Consider the following 18,781-nt stretch of genomic DNA (forward strand, 5'->3'; position numbering starts at 1 on the left):
GCAGAAGAGCGGTATCAATACCAGGATATTCTGAGTTGCCAGAAGTTTAGGCTTCTGACAGAATCGGCTAATCTCATTAGGTTCCTGACTTCATTAGGCCCCTTTGCAATCAGTAGAGACAAAGGGCCTTTTCTTTAGGGCAGCTCAGCAGGAACTGAATTTCCATGCTCTGGGTCGCTTTCTTTTCTGTAAACTATTTTTTTTTTTCTTTCTTTTTTCCTCTCCCCCCACCTCTTGGGTTTTTTGGTGGCTGTATAGGATACCTGGAGGGATGAGCCAACCAGACTTGCGGTTGTATCTGTTGCACCCACAGTTGTCAAGTAGGACATCTTCGGAGGGCGGTAATGAAGGCATTGATCTGAAGTCCTTTTTAAATAGTTGCCTGGTGCAAAATACTTTTTACAGCCTTGAAGGAATGCTTACATCTTAAATACATATACCTGCATTTCTTGCTTTTCTAAATGCAGTAGGCATTTGTGAACTGATAGAGATACAAGGTCACCTCCTGAATTTCCTCGCTGTTCAGAGCAAAGTACAAATTGAAACTACACGTAGTTAAATGGGCTGCAGAAAGTGACATGCATCACTTCTTTCAGGGATGTGCTTGCTAGCGTGTGAGTGTCTGTATGCAAACAGATCCCTTCTGTGCCACTAACAGCTGTTGATAGGAATTTTCTATGATATTAGAAACTGCTTCAAAACATTGGGATGAACAAGGGCCCAAGACGTTGTTGCAAGTATTTCTTTACTAAGTGACCTGGCAAGCCAGAGAGAAGAGCATTTGAGAGCGTGCAGGTGTTTGATGCAACCTCACAAATTTTAAAAGATGGAAAACTTTGTGTCTGTCATGATTTGGAAAAGTGCTCTTAAACCAGACAGAATTTATTTTGTTTCAATTTTTAAAATTACAATAAAAAATATTATAGGAGTTTTTCCCCCTGTCATGTTACACTTTTGAGTAAAATCGTAACAACTTGGGGCTAGTAGCTGTCTGGTGGAAGTTTGTATGAGGCTGTCCTTGTAGGGAGCGGCTGGGAGAAATAATGTGTGCGAATCTGTGTGACCCTTGTTATGGAGCAAGCAGGTCTGTCGATTGTTACTGGAGTTGGTCATTTATGGCTGTAAACTATAAACTGAGGGGGAGAAGCATGCAGGTGGTATAACTCCAACTTGTGCTGTTGTCACTGGTCGAGTCTGTGGGGTGCTGCACCTTAACCCCGTCACCAGCCTGAATTTGCTGACAAACATGAGATGCTTGCTGCTTGAACATGCGAGGCTAATCCCTGGTGAACCTGCCCCGGTTTCAAGGAGATGTTTTAGCGTTGTTGAGAGACCTGAACTTGCATGTCACCTGCTTGCGTACACCAGTTTCTCCCACACATGCATCTTTCTGACTGTCTCCTCCATTCCTCTCGTTCACCTCCTGTAAGTTGCTTTAGCTGCAGGTAGTGCAAAAGGAGCTGCCAGGGCAGACCTCAGTGTTGTCTCCTGGGGCTCTTCACTCTGTCCGAAGCCAGTAAATAAGGACTTGCTGAGCACAAAGGACAGATTTCTGTCTCTAGTGGTCACTTCTTGGTTTTGAGGGTGGAGAGAATGGCTTTATGTTTTGATGGAACGTATATTTAAATTACTGTTAAAATGATATTTTGGGAAAGTTGTTTATATATTTATGGAAAAAAAAGAGATATTTTAGATAGTTGAGGTAAATGTAGCTGTCAAAGAATTTATTGAGTCCTGTGGTCTTTCTGAATCCATTTGACGTGATCATTATTCACTTGCACCGTTTGTTTCCTGTCTCATTATGTAAGTTAGCAAACCACTCTAGGGTTACCTTTACTTGTATTTGCATTAGAAATTGCACCATGAAAAATGTTCTCATTGGGTTGCCTGCTGCTGAGCCAGGAGCTGTAAATAAAGTGGAGAACCACAGAACCATTATAATTAATGTACCCTCTGGTTTTTCTTCTTCTTTTTTTTTTTTTCTTTTTTGTTATTGCCACAGGTATTTTTTATAAGGTGGACAGTTTCTCTTCCTCCTAGTTATGCTTAACTTGAAATAGTAATTTCTTGCTGAACCCAGTGCTCCTGACCTCTGTTTGACGTTTATAGCTTTCTGCAGGTCTGCCTACCTCTGATGCTCTTGGTGTTTCTGTATGCTCTTCTGGGTGAGTGTACAGTGCTAGCAAGACTACTTCAGGCTGCTTCCCCCTGATATTTTTTTTTTTTTTTTTTATTACAGAGTTCACTTATGGAGAAGAACACTTTTAGATAGGACTAAGGAAAGGTATTTTGTGGGAAAGCATCTGTGTGAGCAGCTCGTGATCTGCTGGCAGGTGTTACTGAGAAGTGGTTTGCTGCTTGTGACTGGGAGGGTGGGCACATTTTGCCACTCGTGTTTTAATGGAATACTCCATCTGCTGTCTAGCCAAATCTGTTTCTGAACGTGAAAGTTTTGTGCCAAATGTAACATCAAATCAAGGGAAAAGAGGTGGTGTATTTTCTTTAGTACTCCATAAATGTTAAAACCCAGCGTGTCTGAGAGGGTGGGCAAATCCAGATCTTTCATGTATCTGGTTCTTTGCTTATTTTAAAACAGCAAATACATGTAATTCCAGTTGGTTGTTAATTTGGAAACGCATAGGCAAGTATTCTTTTTATCTATAAACAGCTGCTTTGTTGGGTTTTTTTAGTTAAGTAATTTGATACTATCTGCTTTATTCAGAGTTCTCATCACAGACTATCTAACCTGTTAGATTCCTGCCTCTTGCGATGAACGTTATTTTTACCCTTTTTGCAAAGGCTGGTGCTATGCAACTAAATAGAACTTGGTTTTATTTTTTCTCCCAATGTTAAGGAGGTGCAGCAAGTACGTAATACATTCCTAAGATTCAGAATTAATAATACTCATGCGCTTTTCTCTAATTATCTGCAGTTATAATTTTTAATTTTCTGATTCTGTTCATTGACATGGTACTTTTTTGTTAGATACGACAGTAATGAATCATTTGGCAAGTTGTTTAATTCATGTGGATGATTTTTTTTTTTTTTTTTTTTTTAAAGCACCTGGGTGGGAGAGGGAGAACTCTTCTTACCACTTTGCTAGACTTAGGAGTAGAAGCTATGAGGATCTTTCCTTCCCCCTGCTTATTAGAAACAAAGCAGATGCTAACAGCCCTGTGAGGCCAGACTGGCCCTCTGTGGTGATCCTTTAGGCATGAGAATGGAGTCAAAAGCCTGAATTCTGTCAGGACTTTCCATCTTATCTAAAGTCTTTCAGTTTAGGACTTCCCAAAAGATACATGAACCCACTGGAAATTGTGACATCCTCAAGTCCAGAGCAAATTCCTTCTGTTATTAACCCAGTACTTGGAAGACAATTTGTCCATTTGAGGATACGTCTAAAATGAAAGTAGAAATGAGCCTACTGCCTTGGTAAAACTTTATTTCTAATTCTCGTGTTCTTAAGAGCCTATAAGAAGCGCAGAAATAGAAGTGAGATCTGGAAGAAGTAGGTGATGATGATTTATAGCAAATGAAAATGTTCAGGTAATATGAATGAGAGAAGTTTCTTGCTGACTTGGTGTCCTATGTTTGGGGGCATATAAAATGTGCCAGTCTCCTGCTTGTGTGAAAGATCTGTATCTTGGTCAGCAGACCAGTAAAGTCATGTCCAGAGAGATCTAGTACCATTTTTTTCCCCAGATCAAATGGACTGTGTAACCCCCTAAAGAGCTGAAAATAGTGATCAACCACAGATTGTTAGAGTGAAGCTTATGTTTGTTACCATTGCGCAGACTGCACTCGCTATTCTTTGCGCTTTGAAAAGGATGAAGACCTATGAGCATTCCCAAATCTCATCTTCCTCAAGAAACTCATCAGAAGCCTCAAATTAGAAAAGTCTAAGGTCTGTCCATCTCAGGATTTCATGTTTTAAGTAGTCCTGTGTTGTCCAGAGAAAACTGCTGGCAATGTATGTTTTACTGTAAGAGAAATATTTCAGTTCAGGACTTCATAGTCCAGACTAGCGAACAAATCATCAGAATCTTATTTTCAGGTTCTCCTGACATGAACAAGTGTATCTACTAGAAATAAGGATATAATCATATATCAGTTGGATCTCCAGGACCACAGTCTGTAATTGTACCCTGGTTTGCTGATGAAAGTCAAGGGGCTTCGCTAGCTCCCTCAGCAGTGCCTGCATTTAGCTGCACACAAAGATTACCAGAGAGATGTTTTTCCTCTTACACAAACACAGAAAGATTGTCGTCATTCATCTTCAGCTCCTGATGTATTTGTGGCCTGCAGTAGGTCATGTCTGGAAGGAGAGCACTCCAGCAGGCATCTGAATGGAAGAGCAGCCTCCAAGCTGTGGCTTCTGTTGATACACCATGGACAAGAAGAGAAGGCTGGAGCTGGCTAGAAGCAAGGCACGCCAGACTGAGACTTGCTCTGTTTTCAATGGTTGTTTGCGTTGTGCAGAACCACTGTAATAGTATTTGAGACAAGACCATTAATCTGTGTGTCAGTGGGCTGACTCAAGAGAAGGTCTCTGGGGAATGATGGCTCAGACTTGCAGGCCTTCAGAAAGTGTCAGAAAGTTTGATAACTCAATCATAGGTCTCCCTGTGATGGAAGACAACTTTATACCATCTCTGTCAAGAGGGCAGGAGATCTCAAAGGAGTGCAACCTTATGGATGGTCCATTCAGACCATTTCAGCCTTGCAGAACTCAGTGCCTGGAGTTGATGAGATTACAACTGAAACTTTCAGTGTGCAGAGGTTTTAGAGTCCACTATTTAATCTAGACCTGGGTAGAACTCACATGTAGAAGATTGAGAGGTACAGCTTTTGAGATAGCTAGGGATTACTGGAAAATACACCAGCAGGACAGTATGGGATCACATAGGCTTATCTGAGCCCTGCATTACCAGAGACATTAGCAGAGTCCTGCAGAGACCAGAGACAGGGGAAGATGAGGTAAAGAATGTCTTAAGGTCTTTCTGTAAGATGAACTTTCTCTGGGCCAGTGCTTTGTAGAAAAACTAAAATGAAAATTGAGTAACGGGGATCTCAATATTTAAAAAATAAAATTAAAAAATTAGTCTCACTGCAACTCTTCACTCTTCAAAGATGGTCTGTAGAGATTCATGTTGTTGTATTATCTGGTACGGCATCTGATACACAAGACTTTTTTTTTTTTCCTGCAGCTTGAACTTGCAGGCCGGGAATGCTAAGAATATGGCAGAAAACAGTACTCCTTCAATTTATCTTGTGTCTCTCGTGCAGCTAATACTTATCCAGAAGGCTTGTCTCTGAGTCTTCCATAAGGAAAATTTGATTTTTTTTAAAATTTTTTTTTTTAAGTAGGACCATTGCTTATTAAAAAAGAAAGTGTTGTTTTGTACAAGCCAAAATCCTGTTTGAGCCTGATACTTAACATCTGAAGGCAAACAAATGTTTATACATTAGGTGTTTGGAGGCAACTTGAAACCATATATGCAGTACTTTCCATTATAAATTATCCATCCTTCTTATTGTCTTTTAACTGAAGCGTGGTAGTAAATAAAGGAACAGAAGTAAGGTTGCACATACATTGGGAGAAAATCCTTTCACAACGCTGTAGCCCTCCCCCTGAGGTCTCTGCTTGAGATCTTTGTCAGATGAGACTGCCATCTGAACACCTACCTACCTCATGCTCGTGCAGGTTGATGCTTTCCTCCTTTGGATGCAGTCTTGGGGGAGGGCTGTTTTGGAATGCCCCAGTGCTCCACTGGTTTGGTCAGCGTGTGCCTACCGTCAGCCTTGCTGCTGGCGAGTCCTGGCTCCCGGATAGCGCCCTGTGGTCTGTGCAGCCTGTATGCTTTTTTAAGATAATTCTTTTATCTTTTCAATAATATATCCATTTTCAAAAAAAGTAACGTATCAGATTTCAGTATCAATATTCAATAACAGCTATTCAGTTCACTACTCAGTTCCTAAGAGATGCCTTTCTTGTGCCGCAGTGTGTTACATCAGCGCTAACCCACCCCCCCCGCAACAAACCACAAACAAACCAACACCGCCGCCCCCCGCACCCCTAACAACCGCCACCTCGCCACTCTCAAGAGGAAGTTTTGCAGCCTGCACCTAGGTTGAGGACCGTGAGGTTTGACCAAGAGGAATAACGGTGTTTCCTTAACAGGATTGCTGGTGTTGCACCATTGGAGCCAAGTACAGGGGAGCAAGGACAAGGCGTAACATCTCTCCAAGCCCTTCAGGCCACCCAGTGGTAACAGCAGCCTGGGCTCTGGAAGTGTGCCACCATGCTTTCCGAGTGGGAATGTTTTTTATCAAGGGAGGGGTTCCTGGAGATTTGTGCCCCTGTTCTGCCTTCGCTTGGGTCTGGCTATATTGAAACTTTGGGGAGATCTTTAGTTGCTTCCTCTGGGTAAGCAAGACTGCAGCACTGCCTGCTGAGGTTTGGTTAGTATTGCATGAGCTGCTTTTGCTTTTGACTTGGTCACTGTTTGCAACGTCCCTCGCTTCTCATTTCTACCGCAGTTATTTTTACCTTCTGTTTTAATTGGGGGTTTTTTGAAGTCGACTCAGAATCCCTCTTCACTCCCCTTCTATAGCCCCAAGTTATGTTTGCCGGTATTTGTGGTGAAGAGAGTTGTTAGAAATGGCGTTATTGGTTGTGTATTTCAGTCGGAAAGTCCAGAGTCTGAACTAAAAATACCTGAGGATTTAGGCATTACTTTTCAGTTCTCTGGTCCCATTGCTTGTAGCCACTGTTTCATGGGCAGTTCCCAAGGATGCATCAGTGGGGAGGTTAGCATCTATCCTGCTTAGAATTACACATTACCTTTCTTGTCAGATCTCTTGAGTAGATGCTCCAGAGAGGCTTGAATCTGCTGTAAGTGAAAAGTGAACAGAAGGGAAACCACGAGTGTGTCAGCACCACCATCTTCTTTCCAGAATCCTGTGATAAATCAGATAACACTGTTCTGAGAATTGCTTGCTTACTAATTATTGAAGAAACATTTTTCTTTGTGTCTGCAATTAGCATTTCAGCTTGAGTCTAGGGCTTGATGATAAATGAGCCCTGTATGCCGTAGGTTCAGTAAATGAAGAAAAACTGAAGTCTGTGTTTGCTTACTCTCTTCCTCCATAAAACAAACAAAAAACTGAGCCGATCTGTAAGTAGGAATGGTGTCAGAAATTATGTGGTCCAAAGGAGGAGGTTGGTTTTATTTTTATTTCTCCATTTCCTCATCAGGTGGCTCACAGTATATGTAAACAATACAATAAATAAATACTCTAAGTCCAATCTTAGCTAAGATAACCATGGAAAAATTCTGTTATGCGTTTATAACTCAGAAGATAAAATTGCATCTCCTGCAAACTGGTAAGAGAATTATAGAATAAGTCTTTAAAAGCATGATCTGGCAGCCTAGATTTCCAGATAGCACACTCTGAAACTTAATATCCACATAAAACAATTGGTGAAAAATGTTGATGTAAAAATACTGTATGTTCATTTGAGATAACAGTCTTAGAGAGCGAGAGAGCAGACTGAAAAGGTAAGGCAAGCTCTGCGAAGTGGTACTGAGGTTCTGTCTGCTGTGCTGGCTTGTGGAGTTTGAGACTCAGAAGTTGATACGTGGGCATCTGAACAACACCGTGTCTGAACGCAAGGCTTACCCAAGCAGAATTTATGCTAGGTGTGTTATCTAGTTTGTCTAAAGATGCAGTGTTGTTCTGAAGATGCTGGAGGTCTTTTGCAGACTGTTCAGAGAGATAATTCATAGAGGCTTCTGTAGATGATACCAGATGGGAAATCACAGATTTTAGCAGAAGTTTGATGTCTCAGAGAAAGAGAAACCAGTGAGCAGACTGGGGAAGGTTATTCCAGAGGGGAACCCCAATGACTTGAGTAAACAGGACTTCAGAATATGTTCACTACTACCTCCTAGCAACCAAAACTTTTATGAGGTTCAGCTGGCACAGATCCACTTGCTTGGAGGGCGGTTATGCATAATTCATGCTAAATTCAGTTCACTTTGGCCTCAGACAAAATTGGGACTTGAAGTGAGAGATGCTCCTTGAGCTCCCTGTTGCAGAGCCCCTAGTTCCTTCACCTTTGTGCAAAGCACTGTGCCAGGACACTAGTTGGGTTATTGGGGAAATGTGGGCAGAGCCTTTTGGTTCTTGAGTTATCTGGGGCAATAATTCAAGCTCTATCTGTGATAGGGCTGAAAATTGTATGAAATGATCAAGCATATATTGCTCTCGGTTGGAAGTGTGACGCTTGGTAACATTCCAGTAATTCTGAAGAATGACTTGGTCAACTGGCACGTAAGGTAGAGCCATAGATGACAAGCAAGTTTATCACTTTCTTCAAAATGTCTCCTCCGTACAATTCATTCCCAGGAGAAGATCCTGTGGCGTAGTACTGTGCCTGCTGTAGAGAAGGCTTCCTCCCTGGTGCTTGTTATGCGCTCTGGAAACTCCTTCCTGTTGTTCTGCTAAGGAGCAAGCTGGCAGTTGTGTCAGACGTAAAGGTTTAGCCTTCAATTTATTTAAAAGGCCCTTTCCTTAAGGTGGCCTTTTATTCTTTTTTTTTTCTTTTTACCCTGCAGCTGTCCACAAAATTAAAAAAAAAAAAAAAAGGCAAAAAAGAAAAAAAAAAACAACAAACCAACAAACAAAAACCCCCAAATAAAATACCCACTGGCCAAATAATTCTTCTTAGCCTACCTGGGCAGGGAGACATTATTCTGATCTATGTTTCTCTGTTTATATTTCTCTCAGGTAAGCAGGATGAACTTCCTCCTTGCAGAATTACACGTGTTTACTTTGTCACTTCTATATCAATAAAGTACTTCTGTAAAGTACCTGTGTGCTTTGTCACAGGTTTGCAAAATTGGAGAGTGTGTCATGCATTTTGCATGGGCAATACCTAGAAAACAAAGTTAGAGCTGCTGGGAACATGCGTGCTCCAAAATTGAGGTTCTTTTCTAAGAGATATTGTGAAGCCAGTTCTGAAAGCTTTAGAGGTTGTATATCGGTACCTGTAGGGTAAGTGGGCAAAATCTTTATTGCTTAGCTAGAAGACCTTTTGGGAGCATTGTTGTTATTTTTGCAAGTATTAAATGCAAAATCTGATTTTGATACAGAAATGTGTCTGTGAGTTGCACTTAGCCATTCTCCCTTGCTTGCAAGCTGAAGGCACCATGGTATTAAAAAGCATTGTCCTTTCCCCTTTTCTGTGCTACTTCTGGTTACATGGAATACTAGGAAAGGAAGCTGAGAATCTGCAAGTACTACCTGCTCTACAGAAAAGTCTACAGGGGAAAAGACTTCTATAGGGATGGCTAAGAGCTTTTAATGTAATGAAGAAGAAAATACTCAGTGGAGCTAATACTCGTGAGGATTAAATTCTTCACAGAAAGTTGAGAAAGCTGCTGAGTGTCAATGTTCCTCTGAAAATGGTAAAAGTAATTGTGAAAGCTGAGTGGTGTGGCATTTAATTATGTAAGGAACCAAAGGGGCTAAAAAATAATAACCTGGTATATCAGAAAGCAATTTAAAATATAAGCTAGGGAAAGTGGAATATTTCTGTCACAATAAGATGAATTCTACCACTGGCTGCATTGATTTCATGTCGCAAGTTTTGTGCCAAACAGATCTGTAACTATGGAGGCGAGGGGGGAAGAAAAAGGCATACTTTTGTTCCCTCGACCTCCCGAGCCAACCCATTCCCCTTCTCAGCAAGAATGGTGAGAAAGATTTGGATAAATATACAAACAGGACTTAAGAATTTAATTAGCTCTGTTGGTCGTTCAATCTCCAGTTGTCTGATTTAATTGTCCCTTTCAAAGGGATCATTTGAAGCAGAGCTCCATATGCTCTGTGAATGTCAGTAAACTGAGCTTGTTAGTGTACAGTGTGAAGGCCAAAGCTGAATTCTTGTGGGTATTCACAGCCCTTAATAAATAGCGCGGCGGTGCCGAGGAGGAATCGTTCCTTACGCCCACTCAGCCTTAAGATGTTTCCTTTCAATTCAGAAATGAATATTCAGTTGAAAAGTTGTTATACATCTTGTGTCTTTCAAAATATTCTTGGCACTGCATAGGAGTCTGTCTGCAGAGAGGTGGAATGGGTTGGGTGTGTGGTTTTTTTTTGGTTTTTTTTTTTTTTTTCCCCCCCTCCTACCTTCTGCACAGAAGATCTGGAGCCAAGCAGTAGCTGTTAGACTTAGGTTTGCCTGCTGATTTGTTTGGGGTCAGTTGGTTGGGGTTTTTTTGGCCTGGCAGTGCTGTTCCGTGAGCTGTGGAGCTCCTGCTCCATCTTCTTGGGGCAGGGATGGCATGTTGGTATGGCATGAGAGGTCTAAGCATTGGGTTGTCGGGCTCTTGACAGAAGATCTTCCTGTGAAGTGCTCTCAGCTCTGCCGAACTGGAACAATTAAGGCTAAAGCTCATTATGGGGAGTGCCTGCTTGAAGCCTTTCTTTTTTATTTTAGTGATTGGGGAATTTAATTTAGGGGAGTGGCTGTTTTCCAGTAATTTTGCAAAGGGAAAGAATAGTTTGAGGGTTTTTTTCAAGGAAACAGGGCTGTTTATTGATGTCATTTTTGGCGATGATTTTGTTTGAACAATTTCAGTCACCTCATAGTTTTAAGTAAGGATCTGAAATTTTGCAAGAGTGTAGGCTTTGCATATTAAGAATAACGACAAGAAGCGCTGGCTGAAATGCATTGCAGGAGAACTCCTTGTACTGAAAGGCTGGATGATAAAATGTCAGAGGAAATAGCTTGTAGATAAACAAAAGCAATGCATGTGGGAGGAGGAGGCGGCGGGGGTCACAACGCGGTGTATGCCCTGATGGGTGCTGCACCAGGTGTTACTGCTCTTGAAGGAGACTTCGTGGTCATCCTGTAAAAATGGCAGTGTAATGATGAGTAAAGCAAGTGTCGGTACGTGTTAATGAAAGAACAGAAAATGGAACAGAAAGCATAAAATTGTCGCTGTGTAAGTGTGTGGTGCTCCCCTGTCTTCAATATCATGTGCAGCTCTGGTCCTCACTGTCTTCCATCTCTGCTCCCCCCGGTCCAGAAAATGTAAAGAGGAAAAATCCAAAGTACGGGATAACGGATTGCCACCAGGAGTCCTCAGTCTGGAAAGAGCTTGACATGGAGGAGACCCATAAAAATGATGAATGTCATGAAGGAGATCAGGAGTGAGTGTCCAGTGGCCTTCTCAGGAGACAAGCATGGAATGAGTATGTGAGAGCCGTGAAGGGGAAGATGGTGGTTTCTCAGGCAGCTCTGGAGCTGTCAAGCTCTTGCTGCATGGATGCTGTCTGAATTCAGTAAAGAGGAACCAAGAAATAGTTGTGTGGTGGGAGGTGTAGGTTGTGGACCTGAGGGAAGAGAGCTGAGTAGAGGCAGGGGGAAAGGAGGGAAAGGAGATTGGTTAGGTACCAGAGGAGTGACCCCTGGCATGACAGAGAAGAAAACGTACCTTGGAAAGGGAATTGGTTGTGGAGGGGGCGCTGGCTTAGGGAGAGAAGGGAAAGGAAAGAGGCAGATGAGCGCAGGAGTTCCAGGAATGGGCAGGCAAACCTTTGCCTACCCCACATGCTTGCTTGCAGGGTGGGGATGGAGACAAGATTGTCAGAGTGTATCTGAGGTTCTGCCATTGGCAAATGCCTCTCCGACTCAGATGAGCATCATGCTAGCATGCCTTCCCCTTGTGGGTGACAGCCTGTCACTGCCATAATTCTTCATTCAACTTGACTGGTCTGTGTAGGGGCTGTATGAGACTGACAGAAGAACCGTTCCAGGTTTTAGGCAATACTATGTAATGGAATATCCTTTTTAAATTACACTACACAGGTAAGATATTAAGCCAGCCTCTTTCAGATTAAACAGCAGAAGGAAAGCATGCTTTTTATAACTCCATTTTAGCCTTGTTTTACGTAAATGCACTTCATGAGAAAACTCTAAGCTGCTTTTATATTTTTTCTTCTCAAACAAAACTCCTGTCCACCTTGGTGCATGTGATGAATTTGCTGTGAAGAGAAATTAAACTCCTGTAGAGGGAGGCTGTGTTGAATCCCCGATTCCTTTGTTGTGCTTGTTTGAAGTTTCATAATGAAAGATGGAAGGACTTGCAAAAAAGAGTATTTTCTTCTGAGTGGGACAATCTAAGGCCCTGCCTGAGGGAACCGGATTATATTCTGGCCAGTGCTGCAGAGCAGCCCCCTGATGCAGTCGCTCACAGCATCTGGGTAGTCACCAGTTATGCCTGTGGTGGACTCTTTTATTGCGAACACTCCTTGGTTTTGTGTGACTAGTAGGCATCTGACCAGCAGCTTGAGTCAAAACCACTTTAAACATGATTTAGTGTTGTACAGTACCTGCTATCTGAAGTGTTGGACTCTACACGTGAAAAACTAAGAGATTTTGGAATTCGCAACCTATCTGTGCCATAGCGTCTCATCTGTAAGATGCACTGTTTGTCTAGATTTTCTCTGGGAATAAATGTCATACAGTATTCCTGAAACATTTCAAAGATGAGCACATAAAAATAATTTTGCGTGCATGAAGCATCCTGTCCTTAGAAGAGAATTTAAATTCCTAGAGTTCAAGGAAGGTGCAACCAGAAAGCTGAGCATTGATTAGGGAAGGGCTACAAAATCATGAAGTTGATGGTTGAGAGGACTTCCAGCGTATGGGGAGAAACTGCTCTGATGTAGTTGTGTAAGTGAACCAAAGTGATGATAACATGATTGGATTGATGATGATGGTTCTGGTACTATCAACTTTTTTGTTCCTGGTTTTGTCAGTTGATACTACAGTCTTTGTTGGTGTTGCTTGTTTAATACATGTATTCTGTTGCTGTTCTTATGTTTCTTGTCTTAAGGTGGCTTACTTTCCCCTTTTCTGCTCCAAAAATAATTGAATACGGTTTAATCATGACCAACCAATTTAGATAACAAGATGCTCTCAGTCACCCTTGTTGGAATAGAAATAATGACAGATACAGGGGAGAAAGCTCCTGTGTTTCATTGATTTAAAGTAGGTGGGGCTTATTAATTTCACGGCAAGTTTATCAGCCAGTGTTCTTGTATGGTTAGGTAGACAGGCAGCCACTGGGCAGGAAAAGAGAAATCCCCAAAAACTTTTTTTTTTTTTTAACTCTCTCGGAATTATATTATGGTGGTCTGATGGTCATACATCTATAGGAATATGAGTTCCCAGTCTTCACACTTCAGTTCTTAATGTCAAATGATGAAAAAGTCTATCCCATTAAATTAAATATAGCTATTCCAGATGGTTATATGTCCAACATTTCACTGTCCTTCACTGGGGGATATATATCTCCTCATCTTTGATCTCTGTTTTTCTTTTCATATCTAAAATCTGCCACGCAGCAGTGGGGTTCCCTCTGGAAGCACGCAGCCTGTGCCAGGCACGCTTGACCGACCCGTGGAGCATGTGCGTGGCCTTTCCTTGGTCTTGGTGCTGTAGCTCTCCATGGCAATCAGGTGGCCAAGGCAAATGTTCTCCTTGTCCTAACGTGCTGTTAGGCCTCAGAGCAGTAGCAGAAGTTCAGGAAGGGCATCTGCATCTCAGGGCACGGTGTAGCCACAGCGGAGGCTGGAAGACCTCTGGGAAATGGCTCTTCACAGCGACCGGCAGCCAAGGGCAGCTGAAGTGTGGCAACAGAAATGCAGCCCCCAGGCTGCTGCCGCAGCCTCAGGCTGCAGGTCACGCAGCCAGTACCAGCGTTTGTGCTATTGCTTCTGGAGCAGCACTGTGTCTTTCTGCTTCTCCCTAAATCTGCTCTGCGAAGGTTTCTGCAGGACTAATTCAGCCTTCATCTAGAAATCTTCCTCTTGTGCGTTGTGGTAACTTGCAGGTAGGTGGAAACTTTGAGTTTTTGAAGTGCAACGTGGCTGGACAAAATCCCCAGGCTTTGGTGTGTTGCCTAGAATTTTACCGCCATCCTCCATTTTATTCCTGGAAAAATACCTAGTTTAACTTTCAGCGTGAAGCTTTGCTGATCGATACGTTACAAGCATAGTAAAGTTCAAGAAATTGCCTCCATTACTATCTTGAGATGAGAAATTGATTTAGCTGCACTCTCTCTCTGCTAATTCGTCTGTGCTTTACGTTGCCATAAAAGGTATTATGTGCTCCTTATTTTCCAGCAGTGTCATCAATCCTAATGAAGAGAGAAGAACGAAAATTTATATTGTGTGTGTGGGATAGCTGATCTCTGACTTAGCTCTTAATTTGTAAATGTTGCCATAGGATTCACTTCTCGGCTTCTCCTTACTGTGCTTTGGTTATATTCAAAAAATCTAGGAGCTGGGATGGGAGCAAAACTGAAGAATATGGCAAAGGAATATAGAGTTAGATTGCTTTTTAATCTAAACATCAAGAAATGAGATGCTGATTAAAGTTTAATGAATGGAATTAAAACCCCATTTGTGAATTTTCTGTACTTTTTTGCAATGTTTAGTCCAGCATTAATTACATTGGGACTGGTTTTGTGTTTATCAGCCATCAGTTCACTGTCTCCAGCTCTAAAAGGCCCAAAGTTTTATTCTTTAACTATAGTATTACGTATGAGAACTTTGCATGTATTTGCTAGTTTACACACAACTGCATATGGGTGGTATTGTAGCTCTGATGATGGTGGTGGTATAGTGGGAAAAGTAACCAAAACAACTAAGAAAAACAGGAAAGGGTTTTCCTGGGCGTTCCTGTTGTTGTTTTTCCTAGTGTTGATCAGCCTAGCCTCTGTAGAAAGCTGTAAGGGATGGTTTGCCTGCAGAATAGTTTGGCGTTTTTAGGTTTAATACTAGTGTTTGTTGTTCCAGAGCAGGTGGATAAATAAAAAAGAAAGCAAAACTATACGGAGACTTGGTCACTGCTCATGATATAGCAGGTTTTTTTTGTTTTTTTTGTTTTTTTAATTAAATTTAAACATCTTGGCAGATTCTAAACAGGTGTGTTAAACTGGGGCAAAAACCCTCCACATTTTCTTGTTTGGCTCCACTGACATTAACCTCGGGTTTTCCCTGTGTCTCTGAGTATTTCCTGTTACAAACAGAAAGCGATGGTGTTCCCCTGCCAGTTATCAGATCCAATATGCCTGTTACAGACTTCAAGGTGTTAAATGCCAGTATAAAAAGTAAGTTAGGTAAAGCATTAAGTGTACATGTGGTTTTATTGAAACCTGTCTTTATTTCAATGAAGAGGTAAATTCATGGGATTTGCTGAGGAAAGCCGCCAGCTGATAGGATGCAAGCAGGTAACAAAGGATTTGCTTTTGGGGATGTTTGTAGCATTTCAGCTTACATTTGTAGCAAGATGTGAATGCACACAGGTGTTTGTTACTGGGACTCAACGCAGTGTTGTAAACAAAAGCTCACCTGGATATAAGAAAATCCGTGTGTCGCTGTGCAATGCTACTAGCGTTTACCATCAGCGGAGGTGTTCTGTTGAAGAAAGACATTCTGGGCATGTCAGGCTTTGTAAGGAGCTCTGCTGTCTCTCGTGGTGCATGTTTTGGTGGAGTAGGTTCGTGTCTGGATTGTGCCGTGGACCTGTCTGTTTCCCATGGATTTGGGGGGAGCGGAGGCTGGCACTGGGCAGGGCAAGGGAGCTGCTTGGGTTCATCTCCCTCATCTTGCTGGTGAGCTAAGGGAGGGCATTTTTTTGTTCTGTGCAAGGAACTGCTGGACTTGTGAGGCGGCTTCTTGCTATATGCAGTAGTGTCACGATGCTTGGGAACTATTATCGGAGACTTTAAAAGAATTTTAACAAGTGAATCTAGGATGAAGGTGAGAGAAGGAGAGTGCTGATCGAGGTCACTGAGGTTATCTGTGCCCTTCTTCCACAAGCAGGCATTTATACAGTTTCTTCTTAAGCCTGGAATGACTTCCCAAAACCTGATAGGGCTCGATGCAAATGAAGCGTTTCCCGTTGATGCAGGAGAGCTATCGACTGCACCCTAAGCTTCCAGGCTTGTTTCATAGAGTCATAGAACACTGTGTTGGAAGGGACCTCAAGGATCACTGGTCCCACCTTTCTTGGCAAAAGCACGGTCTAGACAAGAGGGCCCAGCGCCCTGTCAGCTGAATCTTAAGTGTCCAATGCTGGGGAGTCCATCGCTTCCCTGGAGAGATTATTCCAATGACTGATTGTTCTCATGCTGAAAAACTTTCTACTCCTGTCCAATGGGAATCTCCCCAGGAATAACTTGTAAATATTACCCTTCGTCTCTTTCATGTGACCCCCTGAAAACAGAGAGTCTCCATTTTCGTTGTAGCCACCCTTTAAATACTAGAACATGGTGATAATGTTGCCCCTAAGCCTTCTCTTCTCAAGGCTGAGCAAACCCAGTTCTCTCAGCCTTTCCTCATACAGCACGCTTTTTGCGGCCTTTCTCTGGACCCTTTCCAGCCTATGTCATCTTCACTGTATAGTGGGGAGCAAAACTGCGCACACTATTCCAGGTGTGGCCTAACAGGTGCTGAGTGGGATAATGACGACTTTATCTCTGCTGGTGATGCCCTTGTTGATGCAACCCAGCATCCTCTTGGCTTTCTTTGCTGCAGCAGTACGCTGTTCACTCCTGTTGAGCTTGTTGTTCACCAAGACCCTCAGAGCTGCTCCCCAGCCGGGTAGATTGCAGCTTGTGCTGCACTCGTGGATTATGTTTTCCCAGGTGCAAGGCCTTACATTTGCCTTTGAACTTCATGAGGTTCTTGTTAACCCACTTTTCCAGCCTATTCAGGTCTTCCTGCAGGGTGGGTCTCCCTTCCAAAGCATCCATCTCCCCACTCAGTTTGGTATCACTGGCAAACTTTGTCAGGGATCGCTTCTGAAGATATTAAACAGCATTGGACCCAGCGTTGATCCTTGGGCAACCCCCCTTGTGACAGGTTGCCAGTTTGAATAGGAGCCATTTACCACCGCCCTTGGTGCGGCCCGTCAGCCAACCCCTACCCACCGCAGACCACTTGTCTAGACTGTAATGCACTGGTTTCTCTGGGAGGAGGCTGTGGAGAAATCCAGGTAGACAGTGTCCGTTGCTCACTTCACATCAGCCGAGCAGGTCGCGTTGTTGTGGAAGGCTGTCAGGTTTGTCAAGCACCATTTGCCCTTGGTGAAGCTGTGCTGGCTTTTCCCAGTCACGTGCTTCATTTGACTTCTGATAGCCCCCAGGAGGATTCGTTCCATAACTTTCCCAGGGACTGAAGTAAGACTGATGTGCCTATAATTTCCTGGATCACCCTTTAAGCACTTGTTGTAGGTGGGGGGTGACATTAGCCTTCTTTCAGTCTTCTGGGATGTCTGCCGATCTACATGATTCTTAAAGTTTATGGAGAGTGGCTTTGCGATGATGTTGGCCAGCTCTCTTAACACCCTTGAATTTTCAGGGCCCTCCCTAAAAGCTGTCTTGGCAGCAGCACCTACAAATGCGTTGTTTTCATTTAAATCATTTAGGATGCCTTGTCTAGATATCTCTTCTGCACTGGGTGACAGCCTGATTGTATCTCCCGCACCTTTGACTTCCATGAATCCCTCCCTCCCTGACTGCTGTACCTTCTCTTGTTTGTGTGATGCTCGTCATGTAGGTTGCGTGCTCTGGGCCAGCAAATTTTTCTGTGAGAGCACCCAGGCTGTCTTTGGGTTTTGTCAAAGCAGCGTAAGATGCTGTGAAATCTTTACAGTCTCTTCAGTAGAGGCACCATCTTGTTTTATTTATTGCGTCAACATAACACGTTCCTCGTTTTGCACTAAATGCCAAGCTGAGTTAAGAACAAAAGAGTAATTTACTTGTATTTCAGTCTGTAATTTGAAGGATGGACCATGGATGTATCAATCCCAGAGATTTGACAATGAAGCAATGTCTCACTGTTGGTGTAGGAAAGAGGTTCTTCAAGGGGGTTATAGTGCTGATAGGTGTCCTCTGCAATAGTGACTTGAAGAACAAAGCGTGGAGATATTATATTGAATAGAAGTTAGGATTTGGTTATGATACAATAGGAAGTTTATTCTTGCAGATCTGCTTGTGGTTTGGGGCAAGGTGGTGGTATTTTCTAAGATAACTGTGGCGGGGGGAAAAACTAATTTCCATTCTCTTGATTTATGTTTAGATACATGATTTTGAGATCGCAGAATGAAAGCAGCATGAAATGTTATGGCAAAGACAGCACAGCAAGATACAGGAGTCTCACAAATCCTCAAAAATCAGGTAATGTTCAGGTAATGTTGCAGCATCGTATGTCCACTTTCTATGAGGCTGGCTTGTTTAATGAGGCTGAATGCTTTTTGACTGTCTTCCAGAATTTAGGCTTTTGAGTCTCTGTGGCTTTATTGATGGAATCCTCAGTTATGACTAGTTGTGTGTTGGCTCTGTCCTGTAAAACATCATTTTATGTACCTACAATATGTATGACACAGGAGATCCCCACACATATAAATGTTTTTTTAAAGGACTACCTCGGCTATATTGTCTCATACAAGCAAAGTGGACATTACCTTAATTAAAAAAAAAAAAACAAACACAAAAACATCTATGATGGTCAGCTCTGCATAGCCACTGGATTTTGTTTGGCTTTGTTGCAAAAGTACCAACAAGAGGTATTTGAGAGGGACTGACTTCTTGGAGGATCGTGCAGCAGCATTTCTGAAAGCTGTGTCCTTTGGGGGAGACACTGGGCTCCAAATAGCTGTTCCCTCTCAACTGAAAGCATTGCCATATGCTATTTT

At 42.6% G+C, this 18,781-nt stretch overlaps 1 protein-coding gene across 10 annotated transcripts in view; it reads left to right on the plus strand.

Moving 5' to 3' along the window:
* TRERF1 (transcriptional regulating factor 1) overlaps nt 1–18,781 on the plus strand; it is a 100,775-nt gene that overhangs the window by 53,722 nt on the left and 28,272 nt on the right. For 9 of the 10 annotated variants that reach the window (XM_037405720.1, XM_037405723.1, XM_037405721.1 and 6 more), the window contains one exon: nt 18,166–18,263. The gene's annotated coding sequence lies outside the window, so the exon portion shown is untranslated. Of the gene's footprint in view, nt 1–18,165; nt 18,275–18,781 lie in introns of all 10 variants that reach the window. The other variant, XM_037405724.1, reaches the window with a different exon arrangement.

This window comes from Falco rusticolus, chromosome 12 (genome assembly GCF_015220075.1).
Source record: "Falco rusticolus isolate bFalRus1 chromosome 12, bFalRus1.pri, whole genome shotgun sequence".
NCBI lineage: Eukaryota > Metazoa > Chordata > Aves > Falconiformes > Falconidae > Falco > Falco rusticolus.